The sequence below is a fragment of the Lagenorhynchus albirostris genome, chromosome 13 (assembly GCF_949774975.1).
Source record: "Lagenorhynchus albirostris chromosome 13, mLagAlb1.1, whole genome shotgun sequence".
Classification (NCBI taxonomy): Eukaryota; Metazoa; Chordata; class Mammalia; order Artiodactyla; family Delphinidae; genus Lagenorhynchus; species Lagenorhynchus albirostris.
In genome coordinates this window covers 44,031,274-44,047,099 of record NC_083107.1, presented here as the reverse complement: position 1 = coordinate 44,047,099, position 15,826 = coordinate 44,031,274, and the positions used below count along the sequence as shown (strand labels likewise).

Below are 15,826 nucleotides of genomic sequence, written 5' to 3'. Positions count from 1 at the left end.
TTGCTTTCGCGTATCGTTGATTTTTATAATGATCCATGTATATTGATTTATTTATTTTAATTTTTATTTTACTTTTGACTGTGTTGGGTCTTTGTTGCTGCACGTGGGCTTTCTCTAGTTCTGGCGAGCGGTGGGCTACTCTTTGTTGCGGAGCGCAGTCTTCTCATTGCGGTGGCTTCTCTTTTGTTGTGGAGCACGGGCTCTAGGTGCACAGGCTTCAGTAGTTGTGGCACGTGAGCTCAGTAGTTCTGGCTCACGGGCTCTAGAGCACAGGCTCAGTAGTTGTGGCGCATGGGCTTAGTTGCTCTGCGGCATGTGGGATCTTCCCAGACCAGGGCTCGAACCCGTGCCCCTTGCATTGGCAGGCAGATTCTTAACCACTGTGCCACCAGTGAAGCCCAATCCATGTATATTTAAAAGCAATGTGTATTCTGCAGTTTGGGGGTACAGTGTAGTATGTGTGACTATTAGGTCACGTATACAAATTGTGTTTTTCAAATCTTGTGTACCCTTATAAATTATTTTGTCTGATGTACATGAAAAAGATATGTTAAAATCTCTCTGGTTTTATTTTTTAATCCTCTATTTTGTTTTGTCAATATTTGTTTAATATATAATTTTGGGCTATGTTATTAGGTACATAAAATGTAGAATTATTATCTTTTACTGAAGAACTTAAACTTTTATCATTTTGAAGCATACCTATTTCTAATAATGGATTTTGCCTTAAAGTCTCCTATGCTTGATACAAATATGGTTTATATGCTACGGTTTATGCATTTTCTTTTTATATATAAAATCCCCAAATATATTATCATATACTTAAAATCCCCTAATATATTATTATAACTATTGTTATATTCAGTTTATCAAAATTAAATCAAAATTCATTTAGATTTATCCACATTTGTCCTTTTTATCATTCTTTATTCCTTCCTGCATCTTTAAAGTAGGTGGTTGGTGAAACACTCTCTACATCCCCCCCACCCCACTACAACACGAAAAATGTCTTTTGTTCACTTCATTATTGAAGGGTAGCTTGTAGGGAATTCTAGATTTACAGTTATATTCTTTCAGCACTTTGAAGCTACCATTTCATTTTCTTCTGGCTTCCCTCAATTCTTTTGAGAGATAAGCTATTAGTCTAATATTTGCTCCTTTGAAGTTAATCTTTTTTTCTCTCAGTTTTCTTTTAATATTCTCTCTTTAACTTTAATTTTCAACATTTTTACTATGATGTGCCACAGTGTGCTCTTCTTTTTATTTATCTTGCTTTCGGTTCGGAGAACTACTTGAATCTATGACTTTCGTCAATTTGGGGAAAGTCTCAGCCATTGTCTTCTCAAGTACTGCTTCTTTCTCATTCCCTCTTCCCTCCCTTCTGGAGACTTTCTCACTAACTTTCTGGTCAGACCTGAATGGATCCCTGGCAACCTATTTGACCCCATCCCCTGCCATACTCTGTCTTGTTCACTTACTTGTTTCTAACTACCTTGCTCTTTTTCTAATAAGCCAGCATACTGCTGCCTCAAGACTTTTGAAGATATTGCTTCCTTAGCCTGGAACGCTTTTCCAGACATGTCCAAGACTCATTCCCTTACATAATTCAGGTCTCTGCTCAAATGTGGTCTTATCAGAGAGGATTTCCCTGACCATGTTTTCAAAATTATTACCCAGACTCCTCCTCTTCTACTCACACTGTGCTCTAACCCTTTATCTAGTTTATGTTTCTTCATAACACTTATTAAATATGACACATTATATATTTAATATGTATTTGCTTATTCTCTGTCTCCTTTCATTAGAATATAAACTCCAAGAGAGAGGAGACTTCTTTGCTCACAGCTATATCCCAATCCCTGGAATTAGTATCTGGAGCAGAGTTAGGTGCTCAATAAATATCTATGGGATGAATGAATGACTAATAGATGATGGATATAGGAAGATAGAGCTCTCTATAGAAAGTGAAGAAAGCAGACAAGGAGAAATAAGCTAAGCAAGGATTTTAATTTTTATAATCTATATTTTGTTCTTTTGCATGTAAAGATAGTATCTTTGATCACATTTCTTTCCATGATTCTTACCTAAAAGAGTAAAATGAAATACTAATATGTTCAAAAGCATTTCTTTCATTGGTTTAAATTAACTGGCATCTCATCATTTAGTTTAGACATGTACTCCATAAATTTTTAAAGGCTTTTAATTAAAAAAATATTAAACCTACTGCATTAGTTAGCTTGGACTGCCATAACAAAATACCATAGACCAGGTGGCTTAAACAACAGAGAATTATTTTCTCACGGTTCTGGAAGCTAGAAATCCAAGATCTGGGTGCCAGCATGGTCAGGTTCTGGTGAGGACTGTCCTCCTGGCTTACAGCTGGCTCTCTTCTTACAGTGTTCTCATATGGCAGAGAGAGCGAGCTCTGGTGTCTCTTCCTCCTCTTGTAAGGGCACTAATCCCATCATTAGGGACCCAGCTCATGACCTCATCTCAATCTAATGATCTCCCAGAGGCCCCATCTCCAAATACTATCACATTGGAGTTAGGGCTTCAACATACAAATTTTGGGAGTGTACAATTCAGTTCATAGCACTTACCAAATAATATGCATTATTTTCCAGTGAATTAATGAATAGGTATATTTAAGACACTTCCAGTGTTTTTCATAGTGTGAAGTTATTATGATTGCACATAAAAACTTATTCAATTACTTTTGCAAAATATTGTGAATGCTTATAAGTTCAAAGGCTAAATTGGCCAGCACCTGGGTAATGCCTGGTCTATTTCATTTGTGGTTTGTAGGGATATCTATTTATTACATAGCTATTTAGGGACTCACATGAATACATCATTTTTTATGGGCAAAAAAACCTAACTCTGATTTTCTACATGTCTTTTGTACATTTATTTCCCTAAGTAAATCATAAATCCACCTCTAATGCCTAGACCTACACACAGTATGCAGGCATTATAGCTACTCAGAAAGAACCTGTCGTGTAGGTCAAAGCTCCTTGGCTGGATAACTGACTCCTCTGATAGTAATGATTTTGCCTCACCGGCACCTACAGTATTTTTCTAGCTTGCCCGAGGTCAGCATGTCTTCCCGATGTTCATGGATTATGCTGCTTTTCCAAGAATGTCTCAAAGGAATCCTGCCTGAAAGAAAAGATGCCATACTCTCACATTTCACTGCCTATAAAGAGAGCGAGAATGGCCTCTGTCTTGTGCTTTTAGTCAGCTTCAACACAGAAATGGAACTGATAGTCATCAACCCAGAGTCTCCCCCACTGCCCATGTATTTTCTAGTCTAGAATGAAGCTAATGAGGTAAATAAAATGAAGCTTCCTAGAAAAGTGAAGGAGGAGAGCATCCACCACCTCACTGCTCCTCCCATTCCTCACCCCTGAAATAGGATTGTTAGTATCTGCTATGATCTAGAGGAGTATTTGGGGCTGTGCCATCTGTCCTCATTAGAAGCACTGAGCTCATAATGACTAAGAAGCTCCAGGGGGTTGTCTAAGCCACCAAGGTTAGAAAGGGGCACAGCATTATCACAGCTGAGCTAAAATTTAATATGATTCTTACTTTACCACCTATGGCTACCTAAGAAGGTGAGATGGCAGACAAATAGAGGACCTTAGTCATGGCTCACCAAAAAGCCAAAAAGCTGTCTTCATGATGGAATAGGGAAGAAGAAACTGGTAAATATTTCTAAATGTCATAGTTTACATACGAATTTAGTTTTAGAATTCTTCTGTTGTGAGAACTATGTACTTTAAAAATAATCCCTAAATTTAAAGTATTTATATCAAAAATTGTACATATACTCACCAATTACAAATTGGGAGTGTTCCCTAGAAGGAATTGTAACCCCAGTGGTCCAGGGGCTGAGAATTCTGTCATTAGAGGTGGGGATTTCTTCTCAGAATGAAGTTAATGTGGTGTTCCTACCTGTGTGACCCCGTGGATGGTTGAGGGGGTCTGGGGTTATTCTTTATTTTTTTTTTCATTTTTTAAAAAATAAATTTATTTACTTATTTATTTATTTATTTTTGGCTGTGTTGGGTCTTTGTTGCTGTGCGTGGGCTTTCTCTAGTTGTGGCGAGTGGGGGCTACTCTTCTTTGCGGTGCACGGTCTTCTCATTGTGGTGGCTTCTCTTGTTGCAGAACATGGGCTCTAGGTGCATGGGCTTCGGTAGTTGTGGCTCGCGGGCTCAGTAGTTGTGGCACATGGGCTCAGTAGTTGTAGCTTGTGGGCTGTAGAGCGCAGGCTCAGTAGTTGTGGCGCATGGGCTTAGTTGCTCCGTGACATGTGGGATCTTCCCGGACCAGGGCTCGAACCCGTGTCCCCTGCATTGGCAGGCAGATTCTTAAGCACTGCGCCACCAGGGAAGCCCTAAAAATCTCATTATTGATTAAGTTAGATCTTTACAGATTAATACAGTTGAGTATCTTTCCATATGTTTATTAACCATCTGTATCTCTTCTATGAATTTCCTGTTATGTACTTTGTCCTTGTTGTGGTATTTTACGTTTTTGTTCTTGATTCGTAGGAGTTTTCATTTATTTTGGATGATAATTTTATCTATTACATATGTGGCAAATATTTCTCCCCAGTCTGTTGCTTGACTTTAATTTATTCATTAGTATTATTACTTTAAGTTGCAGAAATTTAACATTTTTACGTAGTTATATCTGCTAGTGGGGAGTTAAAAGTTGTGGGGAGTTAAAAGTTGGTGTGCATGTGAATACAGTCTTTTTGGACAATTCCATGGTTAGGTAAGATGTTGGTCTGGGGTTACTCTAATGAAGGTGGGTAGGATTGAGCATCTCCACAGAAGTGTTGGGGGAAGGGAATATCACCATATCTCAGTAGTGTATTTTTAGAAACTAAATTTTAGATGAGGAATGAAGTCACAACCCTTGAACTAAGAAGAGAGTGAAAAACTAGGTATCAGTTGATTAATTTATGGTGGAAAACACACCTCATTCAGGAATCAGTCTACATGTGTACCGAAACATGACAAGCAGAGAATCATAAAAGAAAATTGCCTTTTCCCAGAAAAGTCAAACTTGAAGACTTTTGTGGCCTAGAGAACTCACTCTCCTGTTCCAAAAAAGATATTTCTTTTTCTGACTAATAACTTGAAAAAGTTGTCTCTCATCAGAGCTCCTGTAGCACACCTAAAGACATCAATACCTTTCTCATTCTCTAACTTTTAGTTTTCCCATTTTTATTGGTCCTCAGAAGTTTGTCGTTGCAGCATCCCCTGCCTCATCAATACCATAACAAGTGAAAATTCCCAAGACTGAGGCTTATATTACAAAGCGTGCAATTTAGACAAGCAACTCTGAGATGAGCAGCCCTCCCGCACATGGAGTGAGGAACACAATGATGTAGGAGTGAGAAACCCTGAGGGCTAGACCTAGGGCTTTTATTACCAAGCAGCCTGTGTTTTTCCAGCTTCAGTGGCTTAGGCTGCAAAATAAGATCCCTTTTACTTTTGCCGTGGAACCCAGATCTAGCACTTTATTTTATTTTAGTAATTCTGGAAAGAAAGCATTTAGGCCGAAGGGATGCATTTCTGTTCTCACTGAGGTAAAGAGGTTTTGTACCTTTTTATTTTTCTTGGTAAAATCTTCCCTTTTAATCTGGTAGCCTTTATTTTTGTTCTCTTCCTTTGGCTAGCTGGAGAGCAAGTGCCATAGACATGGCCCAAAGCATATATTCTTTTCACCCTTGGAGCAAGGAGTACCAGAGTGGAGCACCCTATCCCCTCTGGGCAAATGCCTGCGAGTAAAAACATTTTTAATTCAATCAGTTCAGTTATTATAAGCTGAATTAATCTGTAATTGTGGCATATCATGGGAAACTATTTATGACATAGGCCAGCTGACCCTTATCCAAGTTTCCATGGAAATAACAAGTATGTTCTTGGACTGTTCTAAAATTTCCAGCTGCTTTAAATGTGATATTGAAGCTAAGAAAGCAACCTTCTATTAATAAAATGTATTTGAAATGTGTTCTCAGGTGCTCAAGAGGTAGGCCTAACTTGAAAAAAATTGACTGAAAAGATTCAAGGTGCAATAACCATGGCTTTCCCTCAAACTTCTTCAATTGAAACCTCTGATATTATTGTGTTGTTTCTATCTGAAGTCAAGGGGGAAGAGATTGCAAAAAAGTTTTGTGGTTTTGTATTTTTTCCTCTATGAGATAGAGACTTACCTATGTCAGGAGAAGAAGAAGTATTCATAGTTTTCTCTTGAATGATCAAATAAAGTTTTTGTTCAAGAGATAAACCATATTCCATAATACCAGATTTATTAATCAAATGTATTGCTGTTAAGAGTGTGAAAATGTTTCAGATGAAATGATAGTATATGGGAGAAATTACCTATGTGTTTATAACAGGCCTAACAAAAGTGCAGACACCATGACTACATTGCATGCTTGGTGAAGGTAACGGCAGGTTTGCCGTATTCATAATATTTGAGTTAATCTGTGCAAATCCATGCACACCACTACAGAAATGACTTTCACAGTGAGGTCACTGCTGTCTGCAGCAATTACAGCAGAGCACCAAACAGGATAGAAACCACCAGGTTTGGCAAACAGGATATACTTACAGAATTTAGTAATCCTGAGGTGACCCAGCCCATCACTGATGTCCCTGAGACAACTGCAGGCTTGTCTACTCATTTTGCCTCAGTGGTCGTGTGGTTATTGATTTCCTCCATTAAAATGGAAAATAGGATTGTATTTGACATATACTTGGTGCTTTAGGTAAAGTATACAGTCATCTCTCAGTACTCGAATGGGATTGGCTCCAGGACCACCCCCCTCCCCCATGGATACCAAACTCCGAGGATGCTCAAGACACATATAAAATGGTGTAGTGTTTGCATATAATCTATGAGCGTCCTCCTGTATACTTTAGATCATCTCTACATTACTTATAATACCTATTACAATGTAAATGCTATGTAAATAGTTGCTGGCATGTGGCAAATTCAAGTTTTGCTTTTTGGAACTTCCTGGAATTAAAAATATATATATTTTTTCAATCTGTGATTGGCTGAATCTTTGGATGTCGAACTCATGGATACGGACGGCCAACTGTATAATCCAAAGTTAGCTTCCTTCTTTGGTAAATCCCTGAATCAGTGATTTGCAGCTCTTTAGTATACATCCTTTCTCACCATTCTAAAATTTGCTTGTTATGAATTTATGTATTTCCAGTTTGTGATTTTTCTTTTGACTTTCTTATGGATTTTATTTTTACCATGTAGATTAAAAACTTTTTTCAAGTAGTTGTATTTATCAATATTTTCCTTTATGCCTCCAGATTTTAAATAATAGAAAGGCCTCCCCACTCCAAGTTAATAAAGAAGTTCTCCTTTGTGTTCTTATAGTATTTTTACGATTTTGTATTTTTAAAATTTAAATCTTTGCTCCTGTGGAATTTACCTGGTGTACAGCATGAGGCATGAATCCAACTTAATTTTATTAAAAATGTCTCTCCAGCTGTCTAGACAATTTTTTGAGTTGTCCATCTTTTCCTCACTTTCAGATGCCATGTTTATACACCAAATTCTGTATGCATTGGGGTCTATTTCTAGACTTCCTGTTCCATGCTATTGATTCGTTTATTCTTGTGTCAGTACTACACTTTTAATTATTGTAGCTTTATATTATAATAAGTGTTAGAAATAGCCCCCTTCATTTGTATTTATTTTTGGAGGCTTCGTTGACATTCTTCTTTTTTTTTTTTTTTTTTTTTTTTTGCGGTACGCGGGCCTCTCACTGTTGTGGCCTCTCCCGGTGTGGAGCACAGGCTCCGGACGCGCAGGCTCAGCGGCCATGGCTCACGGGCCCAGCCGCTCCACGGCACGTAGGATCTTCACAGACTGGGGCACGAACCCGCGTCCCCTGCATCGGCAGGAGGACTCCCAACCATTGCACCACCGGGGAAGCTGACATTTTTTTTTAAATGTATTTTGGAATTTGCTTGTCTCTCCCCCACCCCTTCCTCAAGTTTTGGCCTTGTTATTATAATTACAATACATTTCTAAGTTAGCTTAGGAAGAACAACTTTATGAGATTGAGACTTCCTAAGAACTTGGCATGCTGTTCACTTTGTCTCCTTCAGGAATGCTTTAAAATTGTATTCATAAATCTTACACATTTCTAAAGTTCTTTTTCTTAGATATTTCATCTTTCATTGTTGCTATTGTAAATGGAGTCTTTCCCCATTTCACTTTAAACTCACTATGTTTGTTCATCTGAAATGTATTGATATCTATATAGTAATTCATGCTACCTTACTAAATTTTCTTGTTTACAGTACTTTTTCAGTTGAATATCTCAGGTTTTCCATAATGATTACAAATTGTGATAGTTTTTATTTCCTTCTCTGAATTTCTGTCTTTCTCTTATTAACTATATTGTCTAACATCCAGTACTGTTAAGTAATAGTGGTGACAAGTGAACATCCTTCTTTGTTCCTGACTTTAATGGGGATGCCTCTACTGTTTCCCCAGTAAGCTTGATGGTCACTTTAGGACCAGGGTGTATTTTATCTAAGAAGGTGTCCATCTATTTCTTGAGTTTAAACATATTTCTAAATAATAAAGCCCCAGGCGTGTGTATCTGCAGCCTCCCTAGCATGATAAGATCAAAGCTCTAAAAGGAAACTTAAGACTTTCTAGTCAACCTCACTCCCATCATGAGTAATAAACTCCAGTCACAGTAATAAATTCCAATTACTTCCCCCCAGAAGTCCCCAAATTACATTGGAAAACAAGCTGGAGCTAAAAATCATTGTATCTTAGGTCTCACACCAGTGTTCTTTTGGGTACACAAAATTAACACTGAAAACTTATGATTATTTTTCTCTTCCATTGTGCATTTTCCTTGAGATTTTCCCATTTTATCCCTTTCTTTTCATCACATTGTTGGGACTTCACATGTGCGGCTTGGCTCTACATTCTTCCCCACTGCCGAGGAGCCAAGTTTATGAAGGATTTTTAGACAGTGACATAATCCCTTCCCCACCCCGAAGACCTCTGCTATTTGGTCTTCTTGGACAAAACGCATTGTCTTCCAAATACTGCTGGTTACTCCTGGAATTAAAGCCGAAAGCTTGCTGGGGCCGCTTGAACACCTGAAAATATGCTTTGGCTGTGACAGTGCCTTTAGCAAAGGGATGTGAACCAACAGTAGACGTGTCATAAATGCCATTGTGTCTTATATTCATTTGTGAGTGGTATTCAGATATCAAAAGAAATTAGGTCCTAATATGTTTACAGTCTTCAAAGGAAAAAGACAATTATATTATTAGTACTGTACTTCTGATTTTGATGTGTCATAACTTTAATAAACATAGAAATTAGTAAAACATTTTATATGCTAAGAAAATTTGTATACAAATGGGAAAAAGCCATTTGGCAAATTACTTTCTACTGTAAAACAAGATAGTATTTCTCTCCATGTATAGTTACTAGAGTCTGGAGTCAGACCTGGGTTTGAGTCCTGGCTTTACCACTGTCTGGCTGACTGACTGAACACAAGTAACATAATCTCAACTGAGTCCTGTTTTCCTAATCTGCAAATGGAGTCAGGAATACCTTGCAGAGTTGTATAAGAAGAGAATAATACACATGAAGTGCTTAGCACAGTGGTACCATGATGTAAGCCCTGAATAAATGAGAGCTCTTATTAGTATAGCCTATTGTTAAGAGCCATAATACAGCCTGTTGTTTTTCTTTAAATTACATGAAGTTAGAGGTCAAGGAACAAATATCACAATTTTTACTCAATTTGGATCTATAATTGCAAAGCAGCTCAGTTATCGACATAGCCTCCTTTCTGAGATTTAGAACTAAGGTACTTGTAAGGATTTGACTGAAGTCTGCCCTGGCTCTTCTTTCTTGGGAATTATTTGGGCAGGCATGGCAATTAACACTTACCTAAAACCTCAAGCCTAAAAATATGTTATTACCTATTTTAAATTAGGTTTTCAGTAGCCAATTATTTTTTGACCATTTTCCACCGATAAGTGGAATAAACCACTACAAAAGACTAATGAGATTCATACTCTACACATTTAGAGCTATAAAGGACTCAGGCATCTTTTACTTACACATTCATTAAGTAATTTTGGAGTGCCTAATTTGTACTAGATATAAAATATATATCCTTAAAGATATACAGATGAAAAAATAGATTCCATACTGTGAAGAAGCTTACAGTCTAGTATGGTGTCTAGAGAGGAACTTAAAAGCCACCTTTTATAATATATGCCTTCCTTAATATTCCTAACTTCGGGGTGGGGGGGCAGAATAGTCCTCTTTTATGGTCCCATAGCACTCTATGCTTGCACTTATTTTAACATTTCTTACACTGTACATTGGCTCCCAAGCAAGACTGTAGGCTACTTGAAGACAGGGACTGTGTCTTACTCATCACAGAAGAAAAAGATACCTAAACATGATCTTAAATAACTTAAAATTGAGAGACAAAGGCCTATCTACACTACTAACACATATAAAGAACTAACTTAAATATAAACTTGTATGAAATAAAATACTATGGGAAGTAGGAGGTTTTAGAGGTTATTTAGAGGAGATGGCATTTGAATTGAATTTAGAAGGAATAGTAGGATTTCCAAAGATAAGGAGGCAGGGAAGAGAATCCAAGATGAGGGAAAGTCATGAGCAAGACAGTGCATGGGCTGCTTGAGGAATAGCAAGGACTCCAATGTGAGTAGATGCTGGCAAGAATGTTAGGGAGGGACTTGGCTGTAGCTGACCTTGAATGCAACAGTAGGGTGTTAGGACCTTCTTTTGCAGGCAGTGGTGTGTTGACAAGGATATTTGTACAAAAGGGATTAGATCACTTTGTCAGTAGTGTGAATGATGGGAAGAGAAAGATCAGATTCAGGAAGGGAAGCCTAGAGATTTTTAGTAATGTAGATAAGAGATGTTGAAGTAAAAATAGATATGGAAAGGAAGAGAGCAATTCTGGAAACATTGTGCAAAAGGACATGTCAAACCCTGATCTTAGAGTAAGAGTTGGAGATTCCAATTTGAGTCATTTTCTCAAAGGTGATGGCAGAAGCTCTGGAAGTGGCTAAGGTCACCCAGGAAGAGCAGAGATAAAGTAAGCCGGGGGAGGCCACAGAACCTTGGGGAAAGCTTATATTTAAGGGGTAAGTAAATCTTCAGATTTAGAAGAAATGATGCTTCAAACTTGTTACTAAAAAGATGAGGAAAACTGTGTCTTTAGAATTAATCGGTTTGCCTAGTTTACAGCAGAGCCCTTTAGAACCCAGGTGCCCCAACTTATAACTCAGTGCACTATTAGTTTGCTCTAGACTCTAGTTTAATGCTAAATTTAAAAATCCCACCTACCACCTTTCCCATCCTCATCTATTTTGGTAAGACAGACTAAACTTGAATTTTAGACTCCTTTACATAAATCAAAGTATCCTGCATCTCTTATGCTTCTAGCTACCAATAGCAAAGAGAAAATTTTGCCATTGGAAAATTCAGGGCAAGCCATCCATATGGATGCCATTTAAAATTATAATGTGTGATGTGAATTGATAGTAAGAATCGTAAAAAGCCTAATTAAGTCTACCTTATGTTTCAAAGGCAATAAGTTAATCTTACATATCAGTACATGTTTTTATATCCTTTATGTTAAAAAAAAAACCTGCTGCCATTTTCAACACTGAATTATCCTTATTGTCCCCAAATACCTTGTTATATACATAAATGGAAAGGTTTTGCTCAAATAAGCCAAACCAAATGATTTCTTTAGTTTTACAGAAGATTTTGTTGCTATTAATACTGCAGTCTTCTATGGCATGTGCCAAAGGTGTAGTGTGAAATTCTGTTTTTCACTCAGTGAAATATTTATACCTCAAAGAGGGAGGGCTAAAAAGAAAGGATATGAAACTTTGATGCAGACCATCTTAAGAAGCAAGAATGTGATGGGGTCATCTCAGAAATAGCATCATCCTTGCTGAACAACAGAACTAAATAATATTTGGCTTTTATCATTTATTTAGCTGGAAGAGCTAAGCTTTGAAAATGAACCATCACAAACCATAATTAAATAAACTGTTTACAACTCAACTCTGATAAAAGTCAGTTGATAAAAAGAGCAGGAACAATATAAATACTAAAGCTTGATGGCCCATACCTAGATAAAAATTCCCCGCCCCCCAGGAAATGGATTTTAACCATTTGTGGTACAGTAAATGATCCTATTAGAATTCTAGTATATGGACCTACAGCCTACCCCCGAAAAACCTGAAACATACTTTTAAATTGGCCAGTCATTTCCTAGCATTGAAGTTCCACGAAGATGGTGGGTTTTGTTGTTGTCTTTGTTGTTTTATTTTTCTTTGCTTACTTTGGGTTTCTTTTTAATTTTTGTTTTTCTTAAGCAAGCATATTTTATTAAATATACATATAGAAAAATATGTTTCACAAATGTACAACTCAATGAAGTGTCGCAAATTGAATACACCCATGTATGTAGCACCCAGATCAAGACAGACATCCCCAGCCCTTCAGAATCCACCATCATCCTCCCTTCCAGCCAGTAGGTACCGCCCCCACCCCACAACTGTTGGCAGACAATTATCATGGGTCTCTGATACTTCTGCACATCTTGTGAGCAGAGATACCACCTGCCTTTGTTCAGAGTACCCTTTCAAGTTTACTTGGATAGCCTTGCAAGACAAGAGAGAGTGTTTTTCTCCAGAGAAAAGGGCAGTTTTGCTTAAGTCTTGAAAAAATAGAGATTGTGTCTCTTATTATTGTCTTTTATTATACTGTTTAGTATGTTAAAGATGTCTCCCTTCAAAGCAAAGGGTAGGCTTGTTTACTTCCCATTATAAAACTGAGGTTGCCTAAACTCAGGGTTCCTCTCCTGTAATGCAACCCAGAGTGTGTGCAGGTGTCACCTGGCTTTCTTCATGTTGCATAATTAGGAAGCAGGGCTCAAGAAGTTGCTGCAATACTGACACTGGCTATTGAGTTGTAAGGTTCTTCGTCTCTTGACTCAGCAGCTGTTAACTAGGCAGGGAACATAACAGTTTGTAAGCAGGGCAAAATCTCAGACGCTTCACTGTTCTTGGTAGTAATCACTATTCCAACTTCTACCACCATAGATTAGTTTTACCTGTGCTTAAAATTCATATATAAATGGAATTACACAGCATGTACTCTTGTGACTGGCTTCCTTCATCCAACCTCATGTTTGTGAGATTCATTCACAATTGCACGTAGGCATAGTTTTTTATTTCTCATAGTATTCCGTTGTGTATTTCAAAACTTACTTTTTCTACTGTTGATAGATGCTGGTGCAGTTCCTGCTCTTAGAATTGGGCTGTTATAAACACTTTTATGCATGTCTTTGTGAATATATGCAGTGCATGTATTTCTGTTGGGTATATTCCCAGAACTGGATCAGAGGGTGTGCATAGATACTGCCAAACAATTTTCTAAAGTATCTGTACTAAGCTACTCTTCCACTAGAAGTGTATGAGCATTCTTGTTTCTCTGTGTATTTCTCCACCCTTGTTATTTTTCATCCTTTTAGTTTAGTTTTGTTTACGTGCGTTTATTTTACCAAGGTGCACATAAGGAAAGATAAATATGCCAATGGTACACTTCCAATTTTACAGAGCAATCTCACAAGTATTTTTGCCATTTAGGAAAAGAGATACATCAATTATTAAGTTGTTACCAGGGTGAATTGTCAAGACAATCAGAGCCACAATTTTTTTGTAGGTTATTTTTCCATAAAGACAACAGTTTCCAAAGTCCTCAGAGTCTGATAAGACCAAGTTATTCAAACTATACTTCTAAAGATACAGTTTTAACAGAAACGAGTTGAAAACTGTGTGAATATTCACAAAAGTCTCCATATTGTACCAGAAAGAAATTAACATTCTCCCAAATGTTCCCAACTGAAAGCAAAAGAAAATCTATACAACCACATCTTCCCAGTAAACAGAAACAGAGAAAGTAATAAGGTTTTACTAAGTACTAGTGAAATTAAGGGCATGGTATTAATTTTCTACATAAAACACACGAAGTTGCATTGTTTGTATTTCTTTAAAAAAAATCATCTTTCGGCAACATAGCACTTCAACCACCTTCAATTCTCCCATCCCAATCCTGAGAAGACTACTTCCCCTCCTATCACCACTAACAAGAGAAGGTATCCCTTCCTTGCAGGCTCTGTCAATCCTGTGTTTATTCTAGGCCCATATTTCCCCTGGCTCATTTCTGCCTCTGGCCGTCTGTTCAGTTTTCCTTCTCAGGGCGGGCATCCATCACAATCTCTTTAGTTCTTCCATCCATTCATTCCATGTATGTCTTTCTTTAAACCAACTAGGCATTGCTATAGATGGGTGAGGGCTGGGAAGAAGGCAGAGAGGGACTGAGAGCTCTGGTAGTCTCCTTGACAGGACCATCTCTCTGCCTCTGGAAATGATAAACAGCCAAGTTAAACCGAAAAGCCTGCTTCTGCAGATGCTTCTGAGCTACCACTTTTTAAAAAGAGATAGAAGTGATATGAGAAATAGAAGAGAAACTGTACACCTACCCTGGCACTGCTGGCACTTCTTCATATTCAGGACGAGGAAGGGAGACAAAAGTACCTTTTTTTTTTTGCGGTACGCGGGCCTCTCACTGTTGTGGCGTCTCCCGTTGCGGAGCACAGCCTCCAGACGCGCAGGCTCAGCGGCCATGGCTCACGGACCCAGCCGCTCCGCGGCATGTGGGATCTTCCCGGACCGGGGCACGAACCCGTGTCCCCTGCATCGGCAGACGGACTCTCAACCACTGCGCCACCCGGGAAGCCCCAAAAGTACCTAACTTTTGTATGGCTTCACTGGTTGAGGCTGAGAAAGCCTGGTACTTAGCAAGGACACCATCATTATCCTTGCCATGCAAATAGGGTCTAACTCGTCACCTCAACCACTTGCCTGACAGTCCGTAGGGTTCCTGAGTGATGGTGAGGAATTGAGGTCTTTTAGGGGAGAAATAGAAAGGTCTTTTATATGATGGCAGGAAGCCTGTGTCTACCACCAGTTCTGAAGATCCTTGTTGACCAAAAACCAGAAAGTGGAGCTGACAATGGTCTAGAAAATGTTCATCCAGCAGGTGGCAGCCTAAGGGGGTGGGTGTAGCCAGTAGCAGGCAGCATTAGGTGATCAGAGAAGCAGGAAGAGCAACGGAGTTGCATAAACCAGAGACCAAGCAGCCCCCTTCTTCTCTCTCTTGATTTTATTAATGCCCAGCAATTGTCCACAGGCCACGTGCAGAGCAGAATGAGTAAAACAGGCTCTTAAAAACAGCTGGAGGGCTTCCCTGGTAGCACAGTGGTTGAGAGTCCACCTGCCGATGCAGGGGACACGGGTTCATGCCCCGGTCCGGGAAGATCCCACATGCCGCGGAGCGGCTGGGCCCGTGAGCCATGGCCACTGGGCCTGCGCATCCGGAGCCTGTGCTCCACAACGGGAGAGGCCACAACAGTGACGGGCCCGCGTACCGCAAAAAAAAAAAAAAAAAAAAGCTGGAAATCCAGATGGTAGTAACTAGACCAGAAGCCTTGGGAGCAAACAGGGTCCAAGCAGTGCAGACAAAGGCAGTGCCATCTGTAGCATCATTTATTTGGCTTAGAAGAGTGTGAACTACCACCATGCAGCATGTGATATTAATGCACAACAGCATGCCACGGGGACGTGGTGCAGCATAGCCACGAAGGTCTCAATCTGGAAAGCTGAGAGAGCTGAATGTC

At 38.8% G+C, this 15,826-nt stretch overlaps 1 protein-coding gene across 1 annotated transcript in view; it reads left to right on the top strand.

Annotated features, from left to right (window-relative positions):
* ACYP2 (acylphosphatase 2) overlaps nt 1–15,826 on the top strand; it is a 175,302-nt gene that overhangs the window by 121,451 nt on the left and 38,025 nt on the right. The gene's annotated exons all lie outside the window — the stretch shown is intronic.